The following is a 25,269-nucleotide window of genomic DNA, read 5'->3' as shown; positions in this document are numbered from 1 at the left end:
GGTAAAGACCTCCCACCAGAACCTAGAATTGCTGTGGAGGAAAGGCAGCTCAAACCTGCATTAGAATGGTGCAGAGTTCGAATGCTAAGGAGACTCCAGGAATTCAATTCCAGCCTCACACCCATAAACAAGCATGAACTTCAGTGGACTATGGCTGGCTCACTGAGATCAGTCCATACAGATCTGTATGCTACTCACATTGTTCACTGGGGACAAGAGAAACATGCCTTGAGTAGGATTTTTTTTTTCTTCTTTTCTCCTTCTTCTTCATTCCTTGCTTTTCTTGTTCCTCTGTTTGTCCTGTGTTTTCTCAATAGTTCTTATTTTTATAGGAGTGAGAATACAGTTTTTGTATTTTCTGTTGCTATCACTTTGTTCCATTCTTGTTTTTGTTCATTCCTTCTCTGTTTTACTTCTGCCTTCACCTGTTTGGGAAAGTCCATATGATCTTCCTGTGTCCTCTAACCTTATCTCTAACCTTTCTCTCTTCTTCTATTTCTCTACCCCCTCAACTCCTTCTAAATCTCCCAGAGGGTAAATTTGCTACATTGAAGGGCTTATTTACTGTAAATATATTTCTGGTTGGCTCTAGATTTTGATATATAACCACAAGTCTGTTTCATGCAGTAAAAAGTGATAGATTAATAGTTACCACAGTTTGTCATTTTCTAGGCTATTGTTGATGCTGACTTTATAACTTTGGCAACAGTGACATGATCTAGCCAATTGTCCTTCCTGGTATAACAAGAATGAGATTACCTAAGGGCCATTACAGATGCAATAGCCAACTAAACCCGGAAGACAATCCAAGTAAGTATTCCTTAAGGGTTCTATATACTAGCAACAAAGACACTCATAAATAAGCATTTTATAAGCAGCAACACAGGAATTAAACCAAAAATGTCAACAACAACAAAATAGGAACGGGAAGACACGAAAACAAAACTAAAAAACAGACTTCCAAATCACTGAAGTCAAATCCAAGGGGCAATAAGATGGAACAATCTGAAACTCAACCACTTGTTCTTCCTAAAGAGGCAACAAAAGAGGGTCTGGAAAAAGTAAAATCAGAAATAATTTCTCACATAACAACAGAGATTGTGTCCATAGTGACAGAATTAATAACTCTAGAGCAGACACACATTAAAAAAAAAACAAACAGAGGAGCTCAAGAACATGAGGGAATCACAGCATAGGAAAGAAATGGAATTCATAAAACAGATTAAAACAGATATCCAAGAGATTAAAAACTCCATCAAAAGTTTATGCAGCAGAATGAGCTAATGTGAGGAAAGAATATCAGACATAAAAGCCAGTATTGCAATTAGTGACCAGAAAAAGGAAGATTTCTTTGAAACAGCAAGGGACCATGAGAAATCAATCCAGCAGCTGATAAATGATGTGAAGAAGAATAACATAAGACTAATCAGTATCAATGAATAAATAGAAGACAGTACAAATGATATTAAAAAAAAAACTATTCACAGAAGTAATGGCAGAAAGCTTCACAAGAAGAGAGAAAGAATTTTACAAATGGATAAGTGAGGCATATAGGACTCCAACTAGCCATTAAAAAAAAAAAAAAAAAAAAACTACACCTAGGCATATAATAGTCAAGATTCCAGGAACCCAACAGAAGAACACAATACTACAAGCAGTTAGAGTAAAGAAACAAATCACATACAAAGGCAAGCCCATCAGAATCAGCAAAATTCTCAACATAGAACTTTACTCAAGAAAAGTCTTGAGTAAAATATTTCAACCAGCAAAAGAAAACAACCTCCAACCCATATTGATGTACCCTGCAAAACTATCTTTCAAAATTTATGGAAAAATTAGATACTTTCACGACAAAGAACACCTGAGGAACTTCATGAATACCAAACCAGAACACCAAAAATTTTAAACAATATCCTAGGAAAAGACAATAAGGGTCACAATCCCACAAAGCCCACAGAATGAATCCATTAGTCAAGACAAAAAATTAAATGAAAGGGGTATAGTCCAACAACAGGAAAAGGTCATGACAAGGATACATATTAGTTATAACCATCAATGTTAAAGGTCTCAATGCACCAATCAAAAGGAATAAACTGGCAAAATAGGTCAAGAGGCAAGACAAAACAATATGCTGCATACAAGAAACACACTTAATTCAAAAAAGAAACTAATAGAATGAAAGGTAAGGGTAGAAAACAGTACTCCATGTGACAGGAACCTGAAAAAAGCAAGAGTAGCTATCCTATTAACAGATAAAATGGATTTTAAACCTAGACACATTAAGAAAGACAAAGAAGGCCCCTACATCCTTAGGAAGGGAACAATCCAAGAGGAAGAGATGACAATCATTTATATATATGTACCAAATACTAGTGCATCCAACTATATAAAACAAACACTAACAGACATGAAAAATCAAATAAGTACTAATACAACAACAGTGGAGGACCTGAATTCCTCACTGTCACAAATACATGGATCAACTAGACAAAAATAAAAAATGAAATGCTAGAACTCAAGCTCTTGAACAAATGGACTTAACAAATGTTTACAGTGTTCCATCCCTAAAACCAGAATAGATATTCTTTTCATCTGTACATTGATCATTCTCCAAAATAGACCATGTACTTGCTCATAGAAAATGTTTAAGTAAATGCAAAGGAATTGAAGTTATCCCCTGTATATTATCAGTTCACCATGCAATGAAATTGGAGATCAATAGGAAAAGAAACCATAAGAACTTCATAAACATACAGAAATTGAATAAAACTCTCCAGAAAAACCAATGGGTCACAGAGGAATTTAAAGAAGAAATTAGAGCATTTCTACAATTAAATGACAATGCCAATACAACATAAGAGAATTTATGGGACACAATGAAGGCAATCTCATGAGGGAAATTCATACTAGTAAATTTTAGAAAAACAGAATGAGCTCAAATAAACAACCAACTGCTAAACCTCAAGCTTTTAGAAAAAGATGAGCAAGGCAAATCTGAAGCTCATACAAAGGGAGGAAATTATATAGATCAGAGCAGAAGTCAATGCATGGAAACAAAAAGAATGATGCAAAATAATCAATGAAGCAAAGGGTTGATTTTTCAAAATAATAAAAAAATTGACAAACACTTAGCCAAACTTATCAGAAAAAGAGAAAGAAAAGGCACAAATCCATGCAATTAGGAATGAATAGGGTGAAATTACAACAGACCCAACAGAAATCCAGAGGATCATCAATACCTACTTTCAGACCCTATATGCCAAGAAGATGGAAAACATAGAAGAAATGAACAGATTTCTAGATACACATGAATTAACAAAGTTGACTGTGAAAAAACTAAAAATTCTAAACAATGCAATATAAATCATTGAAATTGAAAACATAATTAAAAACTTACCAACAAAGAAAAGCCCAGGTCCTCTTGGCTTCACTGCTGAATTCTAAAAAATCATTTAGAGAAGAACTATTGCCACTACTGTTTAAAATCTTCAATGGAATTTAAAGGGAAACATTACTCATGAATTCATTCCTGGAAGCAAGCATCACCTTAATCCCATATGCAGAGAAAAATCTAACCAAAAAACAGAACTATAGGCCAATCTCTCTAATGAACACAGACACAGAAATCCTCAGTAAGATACTGGCAAACAGAATGCAGGAGATAATCAAGACAATCATACACCCTCACCAAGTGGGATTCATCCCAGGGATGCAGGGATGGTGCATAATAGACAAATCAATAAATATAATACAATATATTAATAGAGTCAAGGACAAAAACCATATGCTCATCTCAATAGATGCAGAAAAAGCATTCGACAAAATCCAAAATACATTCATGATAAAAATATCCTGAAGAATACTGGAATAGATAGTCCTTATCTCAACCTGATAAAAGGCATTTATGAAAAACGTAAAGCCAACATCATTCTAAATGGTCAAAAACTGAAATCCTCCATGCAAAAATCAGGAACAAGACAAGGATGTCCACTGTCACTGATCATGTTCAATATGGTTGTGAAAACATTAGCCACAACAATTAGACAAGAGAAAGAAATTAAAGAAATAAAGAGAGAAAACAAAGAAGATAAATTGTCACTATTTTCAGATAACATGGTACTCTATATAGCAGACCCCAGGAACTCCACCAAAAGTCTTCTAGACTTAATAACCAAATTCAGTAGAGTAGCTGGATACAAGGTCAACAGTTAAAAATCAATAGCCTTCCTGTATATGAAAAACAGACTCAGGGAGAGCAGAGGTAGAGAAACAACTCCTTTCACAATAGCATCCAAAAAAATGAAATAGCTAGGAATTAATCCTAACAAAGGAAGCAAAATACCTATACACTGAAAACTGCAGCACTCTGAAAAAAGAGATCTAAGACAATATCAGAAAATGGAAAGACATACCTTGCTCCTGGGTAGGAAGAACCAATACAATGCAAATGGCCATACTTCCAAAACTGCTATGTAGATTCAATGCAGTACCAATAGAAATTCTAACAGCATATTTCACAAAACTTGAGAGAGCAAACCAAAAATTCATTTGGAAAAGAAAGAGACCAAGAATAGCAAAAGCAATTCTAGGCAACAAAGACAAGGTAGGGGGTATCACAATCCCCAATTTAAAACTATATCACAAAGATTCTGTGATAAAAACAGCATGGTACTTGCAAAGGAACAGACTCAAGGACCAGTGGAACTGATTAGAAGATGCAGAAATAACTCCAGATACACCCCACCACCTTATCTTCAACAAAGGAACCATACATCCTCACTGGAGGAAAGATAGCCTCTTTAATAAATGGTGCTGGAAAGATTGGGTTTCCAGTTGTCAAGATTAAAACTAGATCTATATCTCACTAAACACTAAACTAAAATTGAAGTGGCTCACAGATCTGAATTTTTGTTTGGTTCTGAGGATCAAACTTGGGTCTTTAAGCTTGAGGGTCAGGGAGAGGAACCACTGAACTAAATCCCCCGCCCTCAAAGGTCTCAATTTTAAAACAGAAACACTAAACTAGAGGAAAGAGTGGTTAGGTAGAACTCTTGAAGACATTGGCTTAGGAAAAAACTTCATGAACAAAACCTCAGTTGCTCATGAACTAGCACAAACATCAACAACTGGCAGTTCATCTTATTAAAAAGCTTTGGCACAGTAAGAGAAACCAGCAACAGCATGAAGAGACAACCCATAATACGGGAAAAAATTTTCACCTGCTGTTCCTCAGACAAAGGTCTAATATCTAGAATATTTAAAGAACTTAAAAAAAATCAGATCACCTAGATTTAAAGACACAGTCCAAATATGGGCATCTGAAATGAACAGACATTTCTCCAACAAAGAAGTAAAAGCAACAAATAAACACATGAAAAAATGTTCAATATCACTCGTCTTTCAAGAGATGCAAGTGAAAACAATGCTGCGATTCCACTTCACTTCAGAAAGAATGGCTGTTGTCAAGAAATCAACCAACAATAATTGTTAGTGGCATTGTTGGGAAAAAGGAACCCTTCTCCACTGTTGGTAGGAGTGTAGACTGGTACAACCACTGTGGAAATCAATATGGAGTTACCTCAAAATTAGGATTAGAGGTCTCATTTGACCCAACTATTCCCCTGCTAGGCATCTTCACCAAAGAATTAATAGAGCAATACCACAGCAATATATGCAGTCCACAGCAATACCCATGTTTATAGTGGCAGAGTTTGTAATAGCTAAAACTTTGCCCATCAACTGGTGAGTGGATAAAAAGATGTGGTTTTTTTTAATAAAAGTGTAGTACTACTCAGCCATAAAGAATGGGAAACTAGAGAAGTTTATAGCTAAATGAATGCACATTGAGACCATACTCTTAAGTGAAATAAATAGGACACATGTGTAAACGCTGAATAGTTTCTCTGATTTGAGAAACTGAAAGTGTAAATGAGGATCAAAATGTATAACAGATAGTGTGATATAGGAAGAAAACTTGCAAAGTGGAAGGGGAAGTGGAAGAGGGAAGTAAAGAAGGGAAAGGAATAAATATGAAAGAAGGAAAAAATGGAAACAAAGTCTTTGTAAATAAGGCTGGATGGAGACCTTGAATGGAAGAAAGGGGGATGAGGAAAAATATAAGAACCAAGACATATCATGTAAATGTACAAATTCCCAATGATGAATGTCATCATACTGTATGCCTAAAATGTACCAATAAACTTAATGAATTAAAAAAATATAAAACCACGGTGTTAAAGATATTTTTATTTATTAATGTATAACAGCCCAGCAGATAAATAGCTCCTATTACAAAACAATATACTTATTCAATCTTCTAATAGATAACTAAATGTTTTCCATAGGCTGCACATATTCCCTACATTATGTAGAAAAAAACATAAACATACAGGAACAAAATATCTGTCTCCATGAAGCTTACCATCTTGTGGTAGAATGAAACTATTCACTTCCTGATTTGTCCATCCTAGAGTAAGCTTTCAAGATTCAAATTTAAAAACATAAACACACTAGGATAAAATGTCTGTCTCCATGAAGCTTGCCATCTAGTGTTAGAGTGAAACTATTCAATTCCTGATTTGTCCATCCTAGAGCAAACCTGCAGGATTCAAATGTATTCAGATTCAACTCTGTTGCTCTACTCAGTCACACTCCAGGGTATTACTTTAACAGGATCTAAATCTCCTCACTTTAATGACAGCTAGAGCAATTAACATTTCCTAAAGGGAATCTAAATGCAAACAGCTTATGCAAAGCAATATCCCTAAAGGAGTCTTTAAGTACCTAACCCCTAAGGAACATCTTATGCAAACAAGTACCAGTTGAAGTAGTTTATCCTTAATAAACATTTATTCAAATTCATGGCTTCAAGCAAATTCTTAAATCTAGCTACTACTTTGTACAATATACACAGAAATGTATACACACATACACACATGTAGATGTTCTGAAATGCACGTATTTTTCTGTTGATGCATAGTTACACCACATAGTACATTAGATAAAGTCTTTTTGAAAATGTAAATTTGACTTGAACAATGAGTGTCCTAGGCTTGGTTTGATTCATTGGACATATAGACAAATTACTATATAGAAATCTTAAATCACAAACAAAAAATGTATATTGGATTTGTCTTAGTCCATTTTCTATTGCTATTACAGAATTTCTGAGACTGAGTAATTTACAAAGGAAAAATGATCTAGTTCATTGTTCTAGAAGCTATGCAATTCAAGATCAGTGGCCACATGATTTGAGGGCTTCAGGGAGCTTCACGAGATGGTAAAATTTGAAATACATGCAGAAGAGACAAAACATGAACATCAGCCTTGGTTCATCCTCAGGTTGGAGTTTGGGTCTGGGGGTCCCCAAGGCTGAAATGGGGTTTGTGTCCTACAGTTGCAGTTCTTCTTAAAAGAAATTTTTTAAAATCTTGATTCCCTTGTCCCTTTTCTATCTAGCTTTTATTTTTCTATCCCATTGTAACCTCAACCCTTCAGATTTCAGTCCCTTAATTTTAAGGGATTGTAGAAGGTCCAATGGTCTGAAATTATGTAACTGCTTCAGGCAGAGGAATGACATTGATACTGCCTAGTCAAGAACTAAAATCTCATCCTGACTTATCTAAAAGTGCCATACAAATATCAGGTTCTGTCTTTGAAGAACTGAGGCAGGAGATTAGGGAATGCCACATTGGCTGGAAATTGGGCACGATCTGCCTACAAAATTCCAAGACAGATGCACAGAACAGTTCCCAAAACTCTGCATGAGGACGCAAGCAGAGAGCACCATCTCCAATTCTCAAAAGAACTTGAGCAGGTTTTTGAAGGTATTTCCTATTGCCTAGACCTGACACCAGCCTGAGGAGTGTGAGATACAAAGTAACAATTTAAACTGGGTTCTTGGGTACTTCTGTAATAGGACCAGGTGAGTTGGAACTACAGAGATGCACCACACTCTGAATTAAATGGAGTTTTTTATTATAAGCTGGCTGATCCAGAGTGCCTTATACCAAAAAGACTCTGGACAAAGGAAAGGCAGTTTGCAGGGCCCTTTTAAGGGCTCTTCTATTTGGCGAAGGCTCAGGGGGACAGGGAGCACAAGTGAAGTTCCACATGGGTAGAACTTTGCTAAACTAATGGGGGTTGGGGAAGTTTCACACAGTTTAATTAAAACAAAATGTCACACAGATGCCGTGTCTTCTCTTTACAAGGTAGTATAGATAACATAGTTGCAGACTTACACAGGCATCCTGTTTACAAGGCAGTAAATATAATGTATTTGCAGATTCACACAGGATGTGGCAGTCTGCCATTCATTAATTTAGGGGACTCCCAAGGAGGAAGGAGAAGGCAACCACCCAGAGTTACTTGACTTTAAACAAATGGAGTCAGGTTGACTATCACAATGTGTTCTCTCTTGCACAGTGGTCTACATTCATGCCACGGAGAAAACTTTTTTCCTACTTTTACTTGGCCCAAACTCACTCTGCAGAGCACACTTTTTTCCATTCCTTTAATAAATGTACAATTTTGCTACCTTTTATGTTTGTCTTGACCAATTCTTTGCTCAAGACAGAAAGAACCTAGAAACTATCTCTACAAGGTTCAGCATCCTAAAAACTGGTAACAGAATCATCATCTTTTGGTAGTCTGAATAACAGGGGAATGCTGTATAAAGGTGGGTCATTGTTCTTCAATAAATCCATCATTCACTTCCATAACTATGCTAAACCAATCATTGGACTAATCCAGTATCACACATCTATGATCCAGTCACCTATTTAAGGCCACCTATTAGTGCAGGAGGCTTTGAGGGACACTAGTAATGTTCTGCCTCTGGCCTCCCAAAAGCTCATGTGCATCCCTTTAGGCAAAATGAGGCCTTGTAAAAAAAAATAAAAAGAAAATATTTCCAATATATAATGACATAAGATAAACATTGCTATTTAAAAAGGTAGAAACAGGAGGATAAAGAGAATAGGAATAAAGCAACACCAAAATTCAGCAGGACAAACATTAAATCTCATAATTCCATGCCTACAACCTGGGGAAATTTGAGACAAGATGTGAACTCCAAAGGGCCTGAGCAACCCCACCCCCCTGACACTGCTGATGGCTGTAGACTTCATGGCCTCTCCCTTTGGATGACTTTGCTCACTCCTTGCAGCTTTTCTCAGAAGATCCATGTTTCTGTCTTCCCCATCCTTCTGGAGTCTCCACTGCACTTTTGAGTTCACACAACAACTTCCCACACTGCCTTTTCAGGGGCACACTGCCTTATCTCCCAGGTAATCCTCTGAAATCTGGGTGGAAGCCTTCCTGACCCCACAACTCTTGCATTCTGCATGTGTTTCAAACCATCATTATAGGGATGATGCCTAGGCCTGCCACCAGCTTAAGCAGGAGCCAAGCTTTCTCTTTTGAGTATAGGGGTCAAGTGCATGAATTGCTCAGCACTATATCCCAATCTTGGGAAATACATTTCCTAAGAAATTGCCATTCTGGAATATGTTGCCCTGGGGTACTCTTCTCAAGGCAAAGTCTTTCAAATTTACAATTTTGAGGCTGCAAAGCATGAAGTCCTACTAAATCTTGTGATGTCCTCAGGTTACCTTTTCAATTATCCTGTTCCAAGTTTCTTGACTTTTTAATGTTTATCTTCTCAGCAACCAAGTTCTCATCTGTTCCATCTTGGCTGACCACATCTTTACTGGAAGTTCCTTCCTGGCCAAACTCAAAAGATTTTAAATGAGTCTAGTGGACCATTTGCTCCTGATTCTCAAGGTACAGCTGCATTAAAGCCCAATAGTAGCCATGCCACCACCTTAACATTAGGCTCTTATGAAATTTCTCCTACCAGATTACTTAGTCCACTGCCTTAATCTCAGTCTCCAGAAATTTCGCTGTACATAGGCAAACTGCAGACACATTTTCTGGCAGACCATAACAAAGATGGTTTGGAGTCTAACTCCCAATCTAGTCCCTATACTCAACTGAAATAGCCTGAGTCTTGTCTTTATCAAATGGATTTCTATTAGCATTCTGGTCTTCTGTGTTCTGAGTGAAACCTCCCATTAACCTCAGCTAATAGCATTCTAGGGTCCCTTCTTTGGCCAGGACCTCTAAACTTTTCCACACTCTTCCTACAGTCCAGTTCCAAAGTCTTCTGAAACATATAGGCAAGTAGCATCTCAGCAATGACTGCACTTTTGTGGTATTAAAATGTATCTTAGTTACTTCTCATTATTGGAACAAAATATGAGAACTGACAAATTACAGAAGGAAATATTTATTTTATCTTACAGTTTATAGTTTTAGTCCATAAACAGCTTGCTGCATAGCAGAGGAGCATGATAGAGGAGAAACAGATCATAACATGCCAGGTAGAAAGCAGCACAGCTTTATTTTTTAATTCTCTTTTTATTCTATCCAAGCTATGAGCCTATTGGTTGGTGCTATACTCATCCAGTGTATATCTCTCATCATCAGTAAATCCATTATCCACTTCTAAAACAATCAGTGAACTAATCTAGTACCACAAACCCATAATCCAGGGACTTCCTGGGGTACCTTCTTTGAGTACATGAAGTTTTGTGGGGATATCCATATATAAGCCATAACATAACTATAGATAATTTTTTTTACATATTTTTGCTTAGTTTTTACTCATGACAAAATTTTGATTTAATAAGTTCTACAGGGTCTAACTATAATGACAAGAATTAAAGATATCTTTACAAAGCAGAACTTAAAAGAAATAAATAAGTTTTGAGGAATTAACCCTAGACCCCCTTCCTTTCTTATGGCTGCCACAAGGAAGCCCAGTACAGATAACATTAGCAACACCCTTGCTGTAAAGGAAGTCCTGAGACATCCTGGTCTCACAAGATTATGTTTTCTTTCAAAGCTAAGATATAAAGCTGTCACTGTATGAGTACCTGCCTTTGTTCTCCTTTGTAACGTTGTTTGCTTACCCACCAGTTCCATGCCAACTCCCTTAGACCAAATGTATAAAAACAAGAGCTTTTCCTTTGTTCGGGACTTGGCCTTTGGACATTTGTCCTCAAAATCAGAGTACACCTAAAAATCTGAAATAAATCCTCCTCTTTCACCCATGGTTTCTCCTGTCTCTTAAATTCTGCAACATTCCACCTCTCATGAATTAAGGCAACAGTGGTATTGACTACAAAGAGACTTATTATCCAGTATACAAGTGTATCTCATTTAAACAATAATAAAAATATTTCTTTAATCAAAACCAATAGATATACATCAAATTTTAAGTGGCAGGACCAAATTTAGGGTATGATAAAATTTTTCATCATTTTATATATGTAAGTTCTCAATGTATGTATGCATTGTAAAAGACAACACCATATATGTACTTTGTGTCATCAACTAAGGTAAAAATTTTTTATTTAACCACTCATAAATTGCTAAAATATTTTATAAGTTAGCACTTAAACAACTTTAACTCTTAAAACTCAGTTTTTAATAATCAAAAAACCTAACAATGGAAAATATAAAATGCCTATGTAAAATATAGACTCTTTGCATTTTAATCTAGTGATATAATTTTAAATAAAAGGATAATTAATTATTAAAACAGATTAATAAGAAGAAAAACTGACAAGATAACACACATAGATCAATTTTATTAAATCAAAGTGGACCTTTAGATGTATTGGCCATGCTGAATTATATTGTCTTTTTCATATTTGTAGGTTTATAACTATAACAGAGTAGTCAGAATTTTTTCCAAGAGTTATCAATTACCTCTCTTTTTCCTTATGTAAGTCACAGCAATGTTTTCTTTAATATTTTAATCTATTCTGAGTATCATTTTTGTTAATTAAGACTATAGACTTTAACCAATAAGTGTTAGAAAGGGGAAAGAGAGAAGAGCTTTCTATTCATCTTTTTACTCTTTAGTTTACTTTTGGAGAAAAAGAAAAAAAAACATTTAAATTCTTGTATCTTAAATTGGTCCCAAGTTCATAAAATCTAACTGAAAGATGATATTTTTGTGTATAGACATTGAGTTAGTTACCTATAATCATTTAAGATTTACTCCATCCCTTTATGATCTTGCTTGTGTACTTTTGGAAAAAAATAAAGAGAGAAAGAAAAGAAAAAGAAAGAGAAAAAATAAGATCCTATTTGGGTCTCTGACCTCAGACTGCCTGAGAATCCTGCTTCATCCTGTGGTCACACCACAAGCATACAACAAACCAGGGTCACAGCACAGGCACACCCAAACTGAGGTATGATACAGGCACACTTCAAACCAGGGTTCCTATGCGGTCCACCCCATTTTCCAGAATCAGAACTACACAAGGTGAGCAGCTCTGCTCTGTTTCCTCAGGGTCAGAAGTTCTCACAATTGACAGAACTGCCCTGATGCCTTAGAGATACAACTGCCCCAGTGATTCTTCATGAATAACATTTCATAGACATATTGTCATACACACATCCTGTTGTGATTACAGAATAAGATTTGAATGAAACATTGAATGTAGGAATTCTTCCACAGAGACCTTGAGCAGAATGATAAATACCAAATTACTATGTTAGTCATTATTTAAAACACTTTTGTATACTATTTGAATATCATTGTCATCTTTGCTACAAGCTCCCTACTAACTCTGTTCCAGTTCTGTGAATGGTATCATCACAGAGATTGATCCCTAATTCTATTAACTGTTGAGACAGAACTTCTTACAAGCGTTCCTGTTTCTCTTCTTAAAACTAAATTTTCTATGGCTTTCACAGTATGAAACATTAAATAACCAATACTTATAAGAAATGAATAGAAAGAGAGGATATTACCTTAATTAAACACCTATTTACTTTTCAGGCATATACATTTTAAAAGGAGAGATTCAGGAGCCAATATACCTAGTTTTGTGATTAAGACAGCACAAGTGGGGAAGAGCAAAGTAGACAAAATTTCTTAAAATCTTAGAAACATGATTTGTCTGTTTCATATATACACTGAACATATACCTAGCTGACATATTAAGAATAAATTCTGGTCAAGTATGGCTGCTGAGGAAGAGCATAGGACCCAATAATAACAAATTCTTAAAGTGTTTTAAAATTATCCCGTACTAAAATGGTAGCACGTCTTTGCATTATATTTAATCTGATACATAGGTTTTAGTTAGTTTTTCCTACTTATTGTTCTGTGCTACTTTACATCATTTAGTATTTATTTAATACCTAGCACCTAATGCCTGTATAAGTACACATGTGTGCCTATACACGCATACATATATGATTAAGCATGTAAATGACTATACACACATGTGTATGTACACGTTCATAAATTCATATCAACCTATATTTTCATGTGTTACATAACACACATTGGTATGTGTACAGAAGTATGTACTATCTTCTCGTTCATCACTCCACAAAGCTGGCAGCCTGTGGATAAACCATCAGTGTAGGCCATTCTCAATCACATGAATGCAATAACTCTCTATTTGGCTTTAAATGGTATGTGAGAATTCTAAATGCGTTTCACATGATGCTTTCCAGAAGTTTCATTATTCTTTCAAGAAGTTTCATAAGATACCTAGAAAAGTCTTCACTCTTCTCTCTCTTAAAAATATAGGTGTTTTGCGATGTCATTTGACTGCAATTTATGTCTAAAAAAGAAAAGTAGAATTTATTTTTTTATTTATTTTATTTTGTTTTTCAGTGCCAGGGATCAAATTCAGGTTCTTGTGCTTGTGCTGCAGGCAGCGAAACCACTGAGCTAAATCCCCAGCCCAGAAAAGTAGAGTTTAAATTTTAGCTACTACAAAGTATTTCTTAAAAAGCACTAAAAAGAGACTAAAATAAGATTAAAAAGATCTATTTAAAGCCAATTTTTCACATAGGTTAAAAACTATAGTTCATAAATGGCACAGTTTTAAGTTAGTTATATACAAGTATAACTATGACTGAAATAAAATGAATATCAGCATTGCGAAAGGATTTATTTTTGTTCTCTATACTTCAACTCTGTTTCACCATTTCTAACTCTATTTTCTAAGAGTTATTTACTTATTGATTTGGACTGAGTGCTTTGTTGGTGGGATAAACTCTATGTGTAAAGAGATTAAGATACTGTACCAGAATTTGGCACAAAACTTTCTTTTTTGTTTTTGTATTACTAACAGAATATTACATTGAATCAGAACCTGACTCCTAATAGAATTAGAACAGAACACTACAGCTCCAGTAATAAACCCAGTGTCATATAAACCATCCTATTATATCAATTTTTATGCTCTTAAATCTGTATTTTATTCAGATAATCTTAATTTTTTATTAATGTCTTTCTTATGTTTCAAGATCTCACTCGTGCCTCTAAATTAAAATTAGTGATCTCATTTTCTTAGGTGCTTCTTGTTTATAACATTTTTTTCTTTTTTTCTTGATGATTTGACAGTTTCGAAGAGTCAAGTGTTTTCTACAATGCCACTCATTGAGAGTTGTCTTATATTTTTCTCATGATTTGACTATATTTCTAGGTTATTAGGAGGAATATTCAGTGGTAAATGCTTTTTGATAACATATCAAGTATACCTACTAGTGATATGAATAATTACTATTAGTGTTTACCTTGATCAGATAGCCATGGGTTTTTTCAATATAAGATCATGCTTTGTAGCCCTTTCCAAAGTGTACTCATTGAAGCATGTATATGTCACCATATATAGCACACACTTAAGGAGTAGGAACCTTTAGTTTTTTTAAACCATAAAAATATTTGAAGCAGTTTTTGAAGAGCAGGTATAAATGATGATGCTGGATTGCAAGGAATGGGAATAAAAAGCATTATATTTGCTTGTTTTGTACTTTACTTTTATTATTGTATATAGTTTACATTTCTTTTGTGGAATTCATGCATGTAAATCACACAACTAAATTCTTTTTTTATCCCTTTTACCTCTTCTTCCTCCATATCTTGATCCTTCTAATATGAGAAAAATGAATCTCTCTATTTCCTTTCATCTATCTTTTATTTTGCTATTTATTTATAATTTTGGTTTGTCATATAAGAGAAATGATTCAATATTTAAGTTTATGTGTCTAATTTATTTCATTGAACTTATTGTCACAAGGTGCATCCGTTTTCCTAAACTGAGTTCAAGTTTATATTTCATTATGGCACAGCAATACTCCATTGGGTGTAAATACCATATTTTCTTTATCCATACATCTGTTAATGGACATATAGGTAGTAAAATTTAGCTTTTGTGAATTGTGATGCTATAAGCATGGGTATACATGTATCACTGTAATATGATGTCTTTAACTCTTTCAGGAAGATACTTAGAAGGGGAATAGCTGGGTCAAATGGAATTTCTATTTTTAGTATTTTGAGAAATCTCCATATTGATGTCCATAGTGCTGGTACTAGTTTGCATTCCCATCAACAATATAAAAGGTTTCTTTTTCCCCACCAGAATTTGTTATTACAATAAGTCCCTTACTTATGATTGAGTTCCATTCTGGGAGAATGTTCATGAGGCAGATTTGTTTGTAAGCTCAACAAAGTGAGGCTTACAAACCTTTAACAAAAATATACAGTGTAAAGCATAATAAAATCAAACACACACTTTTACAGTTACCTTAATATGGTAGTACGGTACAGTACAGCAACTGACATATAGTTGAATTGAATGGTGTGAACTGACAAGAGGAGCCTTAATAACTGGAGGAGGAAGAGTAGGTGGGAGATAGTGGAGCTGAAAGTTCATTAGCAATATGAAATGGAGGGCAAGATAGAATTTGGCCTACACTTGATGTTGGACCTTAAAGATCATCAGTTACTTCCACAATTTGTTGGCATCCATGAATACTCATAATGAGAGGTCCGTCATATCTTTAAAAGCTCACAACTCAAATGTTTGAAAGTCAGGGGCTTCCTTTATTAGATTTGTTGATGGTGGCCACTTCTTAAAATAAGACATTATAATATCCTCAAACTTTCCACTCTCTGATGCTTTATAGAAATGCTTTGAAAACATTTTATTTGGTAACTCTGATATATAACTGGTACTACACTTTGGGTGATTAACTCTTGGGGTTTTTTGGGGGGCTATACTTTACTGAATTGAGATCTTTATACCATTGATTATTATTTTATTCCCTAAATTTTCTCTTTAAGACCCAAGTTTTTAATTTTCTGATTTCAGTGTTTGTGCCTTTAGGAATATAGCTGACAAAGCAGATGGGGAAATATTGGACAACTAGGAGGACAGATCTATTCAGGAGAATGTTCATGATGACCACAAGCAACTAATTTACATCTCCTGTGGGGATTATTATGCCCTTGAAATACTTTGGTATTTTTGCTTCTTTAAAGCCTTTGGAACAGAACTCCGATCATTATTGTTAGAGGTAACTTTTGACTGTATGGTTTATAGAAGTGGGAAATAAATTTATCAGGTTGAGAAAAGTTTAATATTATAGAGAAGGCTAAACTTTTAATTTGCACTAATTTATCTTCATTTAATCAATTCACATCATATTCTATTTGAATCCTACTGCAGTAACCTTTTGCAGAAGAATGAATTATTTTGTAAGGTCTGTTAAACCATGTTGATTAATAATATTTGTAGGATTTAAAAAGGTGTTTACTTCTTATGCAAGATTTGTTTTTCTCTCTTATGATTTCTTGGGTCTTAAAGTAAATTGGAATCTAACACTCTTATACTATACTATTTCTATGCTTGAGTTCAAATTTTATCCTTTATTCCATTTTGGGACAAAGAAAGAGAACATAGTAAGGAGTAGTAGAACATAGTGACAGAGTGAAAAACATGCTCCTTGACAATTATTTCATTCAGATAAAAAGAAAACTGGATCTGACTGATACATTGCTCATCTTTCCCTTCTTATTTGACCAATCAGAAAATTTGCCTCTTTTATTTTCTGCAGAACAGGGTGATATAAGGAGAACATGAGCTTTCCACTATTTGAATTTATGCTCATAGAAGGAAGCATAAGGAGGAGAGAATAAATTCTTCCTCTAAAAAATATTTCTGAGAGGTCCAAGAAGCAAGTCAAAGTAGGCATTTGGATAGCTAGGTCTGGATTATGAAAAGTATAGATTAGATATAAGCAGAAAAATAATAAGGATAAAACCACCTAGGAAGAGAAAACAGAAGACAGCTAAATCTAGGGGGAAAAAGGGCATTGGGACGCACAGAAATATATGTTTAATTGGTTTCAAATTCAGATATTTTAACCTCCATTTACAGGCCTCAACTGCTTTCCTGTCAAGAAGAACAATTTGAGAACTTGAAAGGAAACTCCCTGCTTCCATTCCAGGCTCCTTGGGAGAGAAGCTCAGCCATTGGTCGCAGCACCTAGAAGGAAGCTCTCCCACTGCCACCCCAAGGTCCTAGGACAGAGAAGCTGAGCCAGTCCCAGAACCCGGAAGGAAGCTCCCCTGCTGTGATCTCAAGCTCCTAGGGCAGAGAAGGTGAGCTGCGTGGGTGCCAAAGGCACCCCCCGCCCGGGGAAAAGGGAAGACACATAAACAAGCCTCAAAAACAGACTTCCAGATCACCTACAGCAACCCCAAAGGGAAACGAGATGGAACAATCTGATATTCAACCACCTGGACTCTCTGAACTGGCAACAAAAGAGGATCTGGGAAAAATGAAATCAGAAATAATTACTCAGATAACAGCAAAGATTTTGCTCATGGTGCAAGACATGATTAATAAATCTAGAGAGGACACAGATAAAAAAAATAGAGGCTCTGAGGAACATGATGGAATCCCAACATAGGAAACAAATGGAATCCACAAAACAGATACAAACAGTTTTCCAAGAGATTAAAAACTCCATTGAAAGTCTGTGCAGCAGAATGAACCAATGTGAGGATAGAATTTCACATATAGAAGATAAGAGTGCAATTAGTGAGGAGGAAAAGAAAAATTGCTTTAAAATTGTAAGGGAATACAAGAAATCAATCCAGCAGCTGCTAGATGATGCAAAGAAGAATAGCATAAGACTGATTAGAGTCAATAAAGAAAGAGGAGAGAGTGCAGATGACATAAAAAACTGTTCACAGAAGTGATGGCAGAAAACTTCCCAAGCAGAGGAAAAGAACTTGACATACAGATAAGTGAGGCATATAGGACTCCAGCTAGCCTTAATAAAAAAAAAAATCTACACATAGGCATATAATAGTTAGGATTCCAGAAATCCAACAGAAGAACAAAATTCTACAAGCAGTGAGAGAAAAGAAACAAATCACATACAAAGGAAAGCCCATCAGAATCACAGCAGACTTCTCAATGCAAACCCTCAAGGCAAGAAGAGCTTGGAGTGATGTATTTCAAGCCCTAAAGGAAAACAGCCTCCAACCCAGATTGATGTACCCTGCAAAACTATCTTTCAAAATTGATGGAGAAATAAAATACTTTCATGATAAAGAGCACCTCAGGAACTTCATGAATACCAAACTAGCACTCCCCCAAAATTTAGACAATATCCTAGGAAAAGACAATGAGGATGACAATCTCAGGATACCCAGCAGAATGAATCCATTGAGCATGACAAATTAAATGCAAAGGGGGAGAATCCAACAAAAAGAAAAAGTCATGACAAAGCTTTTAAAACTTTTAACTTCATCTCTCTAATGAGTGTATAATTCAATCTTATTAATGTACTGATTAGTATTTTTCTGATTCTAGAGTTGCACACCATTCCTTGGGCTATCCTGGCTATTTATCATCTTCTTATGTCTACATTTTAACTGGGTTGTCTGTTTTTGAGCTCTAAGAATTCTTTATATATTCTGGTGATGGGTTATATGCATTGGAAATATGGTCTGTTTAAGGACTACTTTTCATTTTAATGATGTCATTTAAAGTTCTAAATTTTGATGGAATCTCATTTATCAATTTGTTTCTTTTATACATCATATTTTCTGTATCCTAGGAAGTTCTTGCCTACCATGAATTCATAAATATTTTCCCTTATAATTCCTTCTTAAAGTTTTATACTTTTAGGCTTTTTTATTTAGGTTCATAGATCCCTTCAAGTTATTTTCATGTATGGAAAAAAAGGGTTGAGGTTAATTTTTTATATATGGATACCAGGTGTTCTAGTGCCGTTTGCTGAAAATACTATCTCTTCCTCAGCTCTTGAATTGAGTTTATATTCTATAAAATGCTAATGTAAAATAATCTTTCAAAACTTAGTGGATCTTATATGTGTGGTTCTATTTCTAGATTCTCTGTTTTATTCAAATGATCTATATGTCTTTCCTTAAACCAACACTTCCTTGATTACTGTAGCTTTAGAAAAAGTCTTAAAATTAGGTACTAAATGCCTTCTAACACTGTTTTTGTTTATTTGGGTTTTTTTGTTTGTTTGTTTGTTTTTAATTTCTAGGTCCTTTGTACTCCTACATAACTTTTAAATTTCAATATTCAATTCTTCATTTATAGCAAGTATACACAAATCTAAATTTTTATATATACCTTGTGTTTTCTAATCCTGCTAAATTCAAGTACAAGTTCTAGGGGATCCTAGAGATTTCTTAGTATTTTCTCTGTAGATGATCATTTCATCTACATATAGATTTTGCTTCTGCCATGCCAATCCTATCCTAGTTGTGTCATTTTATTGCCAGACTATTTTGGTGGGTTCTAGGTTTCAAAGTTTAATGGACAAATAAAGAGTAAGCATATCTGCCCTTGGTCCCTACCTTAAGGAGAAAGCATTGTATCTTCTCCATTCATAGAAGGCATTTTCACTGGAAGTATGGAGTACATGTCTTTAATCTGTTGAGAAGGTTCTGTTCTACTTCTAGTCTCCTGATAGCTTTTACCATGAACAGCTGTAGAATTTAGTCCAATACTTTTTCTCCAACTACTGACAGGATCATATGGCTTTTTCCTTTCCTCTGTTTAAATGATGACTTTTGGGGGTGGATCTTCCAATGCTGAACCAACACTGCCATCCCTATAACAAAACCACTTTCTACATCCTGACAGATCTGACTTGTATTAGTTTGTTTTGTTAAACAAATTTCTATCTATGTTCATACTTTTTCTTCTATTATCTTTACCCAGTTTTAGGATTAGCACAATGTTGCTTTCCTAAGATGAGGGGAGAAGTGTTCCTTCTTTTTTCTGCTTTAATTGTTTGATGTAATTTATCAGTTAAAATGTTCATGAGCCTGCTGTTGTCATATAGGTAGGTTTTCAAGCTAGGAATATACTTTCTTTAATAGGTGCTATTCAAATTTTATATTTCTTCCAGAGTTAGTTTCATTAATTTGTCTTCCAAGTTACTTCTTAGAAGTTGTCAAATTTATTTCAAAAGATTTTTGTAATATGCTTTCTATATCCTTTTAAATTCTGTAAAATCTGTGGTAATGTCTCCTAGATCTTAATATTGTAATTTTAAAAAATGTGTAACTGATATTGTGTAACAGGAAGAAAAGGTCTAAAAGAGCAGGGGAATTGTGAGGGGTAGGGGAAGGGAAAAAAGGGAAAGGAAAAAATATGAGAAGAGGAAAAAAATGGAAACAAGGTCTTTGCAAATAGGGAATGGTGGAGGTGGTGAAGGGAGGGCAAGGGAAGGGAAAAAAATATAAGAATCAAGAGACTCATGTAATGGTACAAGATCCCAATGATGAATGTAACTGTATTTTATACCTAAAATGTACCAATAAAGTTAATGGGGGGGGCAATTTGGTCAGGGATTTAGCTCAGTGGTGCCACCCAAGCTTCTGAGTTCGATCCCCATTACCAAAAAGGAGAAGAAGGAGGAGGAGGAGGAGGAGAATAAGAAGAAGAATTGAGCATTTCTCTTTAAAAAATTTGACACTATATAAAGTTAAAAGATGTGAATATTTGCACTATTTCAAGGAATGCTTAAGAAGCAATTTAAAATATTAAATATTGAATTATTATACTGCTACAAAATATAATTTAAGTGAGAATTAAAAGTAAGTAGGCAGAAAGTTTTGCTTTTTAGAACATTGTTGATCAAGGAAGAAAAGCTTAGAAAATGTTAATATTGCCCTTTGAAGATATTAAAATTCATCCTTTCTGCCCTCTTTTCATTACACTCAATGCCTTGACATTGATGCTTTTACTTGGCTCCCATAGAACATTACATTCCTAGCCAGTTACATCACAAAAACAAAAAAGGTGGTGAAAAAATCTGCTAGTGTGTAAATGTAGCAATACAGCTCTACAGATGTCCAATTATACGCAAATGTATTAATCTTGAGAAAAAGTGAACTGTACTTTCATTTCAGCTAGCATAGTAGGAAGAATACAAGGAAATCAATCCTCTGTGAGTTTCTTCTTGGAGTTTTATTTTTATATATAGAATTGAACAAATATGATTTAAATAAGGATTTAGGATTGTGCCTTGCAATTCCTATATGACTAAACAGTGTTATTTGTTATTTTTCATATTATAATTTTAGTTGTTGTTAAGAATAAATGACTACAGAAACTTTCCCAAACATTTGTTATGAAGGGAACAGTTAACAAAAAGAAGAGTAGAGGCAACCTGAAGAATCTCTGGTAAATATTAGCAAGAATGGGTAACAAGTATTCTGCTCAATATTTAATTTTGTCTTATTTCTGCCTCTAAAAACTTCAAATTAATAAACTCAAAACAAATGAATCAAGGCAGACATTGTTTTATGTTTTTATTTCCTTTATATTGTGTCACAATTAAATGGATCTTAGAAGGCTAAAAAAGAGAGCTGGGGATTTAGCTCAGCAGTTTTGTCACATGCCTTGTAAGTCCAAGGTCCTGAGTTCAATCCCTGGTACCAAAAAAATAACAAAATAAAGAAAAGAAAGATAAAAAAGAAAAAAACCCAGAATGAAATAAATTTAATATTTATTAAAATAAATAATAACAGATTGGTGATTAGAGTTACTACTATTTTCCTAAGGTTTTGGGGAAAATATAAATTATTTAATTTAGCCTATGATATCATAGTCATAATTTAGTTCTAATTTCCAACTCTTACTTTATTTCCTCAATTTCCTAGCTCCAGGCAAATATACATATCTTCAAATACAAGCCAACATGGCATGTTATACTCATTTTGAAACTATTGCTTTGCTTGAAGCATACTAAACTATTTCATACTTTACTAATTTTGTACATTTTGTTCATATTATCAGTATCTCACATTTTTACTCCTCAACCTTAAGTTTGTTTTTCCTATTTAACGACAACAGTAAAAACCACAAAACATGTAATTTTCATTTAATTCCCATTGAATAAGTCTAAAACTTTTTTGACATTTTTTAACAATATTGACATGTTTATAGTAAATGCTATCTTCGGTTCTTCTGGCATAAGGTCAAACAGGTTTTTGATAGGACTATTTAGATCTGTCATCAGAATGGAGAATACGAAACATGGTCACCATTAACCTTATGGCCACTATGGTCTCTTTTGCTCAATGGCTTGCTTTGCTCTCTGCAGAATATACTTCTTTTCCTATTTTAATTCTCCCAAATTCACTCTGCAGAACATAGTTTATTTCCCACATTTCATGCCTTTAAAAAATGTAAAACCTCACTGCCTTTTGTATATTTCTTTTCCAATTCGTTTTAGGATAACAAAAACCTGGGATTTTCTGGATGGACTGCACAGTGCCCCAGATCTTGGTAACATAACTTTGGAGAAGCAAGCCAGGTGGTAAGAAAAATTAGTGGAAGCTGGGGCCTCCCTCAGCAGTCCCAGCATCTGGCTGGCTACTCTCTTGCACAGCTCTGGAATAGCCTTCCACCTAGAATTCTCTCACCCTGCACTTCACCCTGCCACTCTGGGGATACTTGCACCCAGACCCAAGGTGTGTGTGGAGATTTGCCCTGGGAACACATGCCCTGAAGGTCATCTGTGGAACACTACAGCTTCTTCCCTGATTGTGCAGGTTAGTATTGCCAGAAAGCCTGTTATTCATCCAGTTGCAGTGCACCTAAAAAAATATACAGCTATGGTTAACTTGGTCTCCTACTTGAGTAAAGTCACCTTCCCAGCCTGCTCCATTTTGTGCTTAATATCTAATTTGCACTTTTCCCCTAGATGTTCATTTATCTCTGGGTATCACTTTTTCAGGGAGTCATCCCTGTCCACATGGTTCCACCATGTTTAAATCTCACTGTTTTGGATAAGATGTAAAACTTCTGCTTTCAGAGAACATATGGATCTCCTCCCCTCTTCTCTTGTTAATCAGATCAGATTTCATCCATGTTTCTTCTAAATGAAATTTAGGTAATTTAGAAACATATGCCTAAGGGACAGAGTAAAACAAAGCAAATAACCAGTAAAGGTCAACCCAAGCAGCTGTGAGTACATAAAAGTAAAGCTAAACTTGATCTTGGACCTTTTCAACATTTTTTTCCTTTTTTTTCTAAAATATTAAAAAATAAGTTTCTACCTCTACTGGCTTAAAGTATTTGCCAAAGTTTTATTATCAGGTAATTGTTAGGAATACTATTTTGCAAGTGGCTACATGGAGACCCTGAGAGGCTCCACCCTTCTCTCTAATAACTCACAATGGGCCACAAGGTATGGAGATTTTTAAGAAGAAAAAAATAAAGAAAAAGCACAAGAAGGCACTGGTTTTGCTTTGCCAGAGACATGTGGTAATGTTTGAACCTCATAAAGGATGCTTCTGAGGACTCAATATTTCTGCATCCTTCTGAATAGGATGCCATATGAGGACCCTAGACAATGTCTTCTGTCTCTCTCCATAGACTCTATAACAGCCATGAAAAACAATTTTCAGATCCCAGAACCCTCGCCATTAGGCTATATCTTTAAAAATTGACCATGGAATTATTGTAGATAGGTAAGTTAATTAGATATCTTGTAAGCAGTTAGACAGGGCCAGTGCACAAGGAGCCAAAGTGGAGGACAGTAGAGGAACCAACACGGAGGACAATCAACACACATTCACTGAAACTCAACATTATAAAAGAAGAGAAACTACCACACCCACATAGAATAGCATGAATAGCAATGTTGATATTCTAAATAGGTATCAATCACCTGGGTGGGGGACCAAGATCTTCCAAGAAAGATCCCTGACCCACCCCTTACCATCAAAAATCCTTGCTCATTCCCTAAACACTAGCTACATGACTTGTTTCCCCATTGGATCACTATAATCAGTATTACCTAAGTGACTATACTTGCTATAACCTTATTGGTTGTTCATAGTTTTGTCCACCTTGTGATTTCTCATTGGATTAATATTACCTAAGTGACTGTACTTGTAATCTTACTGGTTGAACATAGTTTTGTCCCACCTTGAACCCACCTCACCTCTTGGTTTTGTCCAATAAAATACCTTTGAGAAGTTGGGTGAGTGGGCAACCCACTTTCTGGTCCTTCTATCTTTCTTAGAAGCTTTTTTTCTCTCAATACATTTTTCCTACTGTTAGCCTCCATTGTTCCTAGAATTCATTCTTTGATTTTAGAGAGCACAAATTCATGTTTCAGATACCTAGAAGGCTTGGGAGTTAAATCTCTTCCCCATATATCAGAGTCATGGTGGGTTGCAGGCTATGGAGAAATCTAAGGAAAGCACTGGTGTCACTTGCTTTGTCTGAGACATCTGTTAATGCTTGACACTGCTGAGGAGTCAACAGGTATGTTACCTTCTGCGTGGGATGCCATCTGAAGAAACCCAAACTCGGTGTCCTCTCTCTCTCTCTCTCTCTCTCTCTCTCCATAGGCCCCTCACAATATTGTTTGGGTACTATATGAATTAGAATATGATAAGAGATAACTACAGAATGGTAGTCTAAATTACAATATTATTTTGCAGTTACTGGTAGATCTTTTTTGAAAAGGCAAAGAATGTTGTGAGAAATCCCTTATGTTCAGGCTTTTATGACTCTATATCTGGAAAGATCCCAGATCTATGGTACTTAAAGAGGCCTCCAAGGAAGAGGAAATCACATTGTTGATGATCCTGTCCTCAGATGCCCACCTGTTCTTGGGGGATATAGGTCTCTCCCTCTTGTTCAATGAAAACAACCACCCTGGGTGGTCTGCTTGACCTCTGGCTTATAACCCTGAAGTTGGTAAATACTCACAAACTCCACCAGAGGGTAACCCCCCAAAGAGACCCAAGCCCTGCAGGACATTCACAGAGTGGAGTTGCTTACTCTTCTAACTCACAACTCATCATGCCTCTAAGAAAGGCCATCGGACTAGAAGGGGCTACGCTGGTCCAGTTGCATTTTTCAGTGAAAG

The 25,269-nt window shown here is 35.3% G+C and overlaps 1 long non-coding RNA gene across 1 annotated transcript in view; it reads left to right on the top strand.

Moving 5' to 3' along the window:
• Positions 1 to 25,269, top strand: part of LOC147822248 (uncharacterized) — a 40,004-nt gene that overhangs the window by 3,297 nt on the left and 11,438 nt on the right. The window contains exons 2-4 of the long non-coding RNA XR_015445923.1: positions 16,209 to 16,398; positions 17,262 to 17,485; positions 22,618 to 22,936. This is a non-coding gene — a long non-coding RNA (uncharacterized LOC147822248). The remainder of the gene's footprint in view (positions 1 to 16,208; positions 16,399 to 17,261; positions 17,486 to 22,617; positions 22,937 to 25,269) is intronic.

Source organism: Heterocephalus glaber, unplaced genomic scaffold, assembly GCF_053883595.1.
Source record: "Heterocephalus glaber isolate CG9 unplaced genomic scaffold, H.glaber_assembly_v1.0 deba00001666, whole genome shotgun sequence".
In the NCBI taxonomy this organism is placed as follows: domain Eukaryota; kingdom Metazoa; phylum Chordata; class Mammalia; order Rodentia; family Bathyergidae; genus Heterocephalus; species Heterocephalus glaber.
The sequence above is the reverse complement of the archived record's forward strand: the minus strand, read 5'-3'. Positions and strand labels throughout refer to the sequence as shown.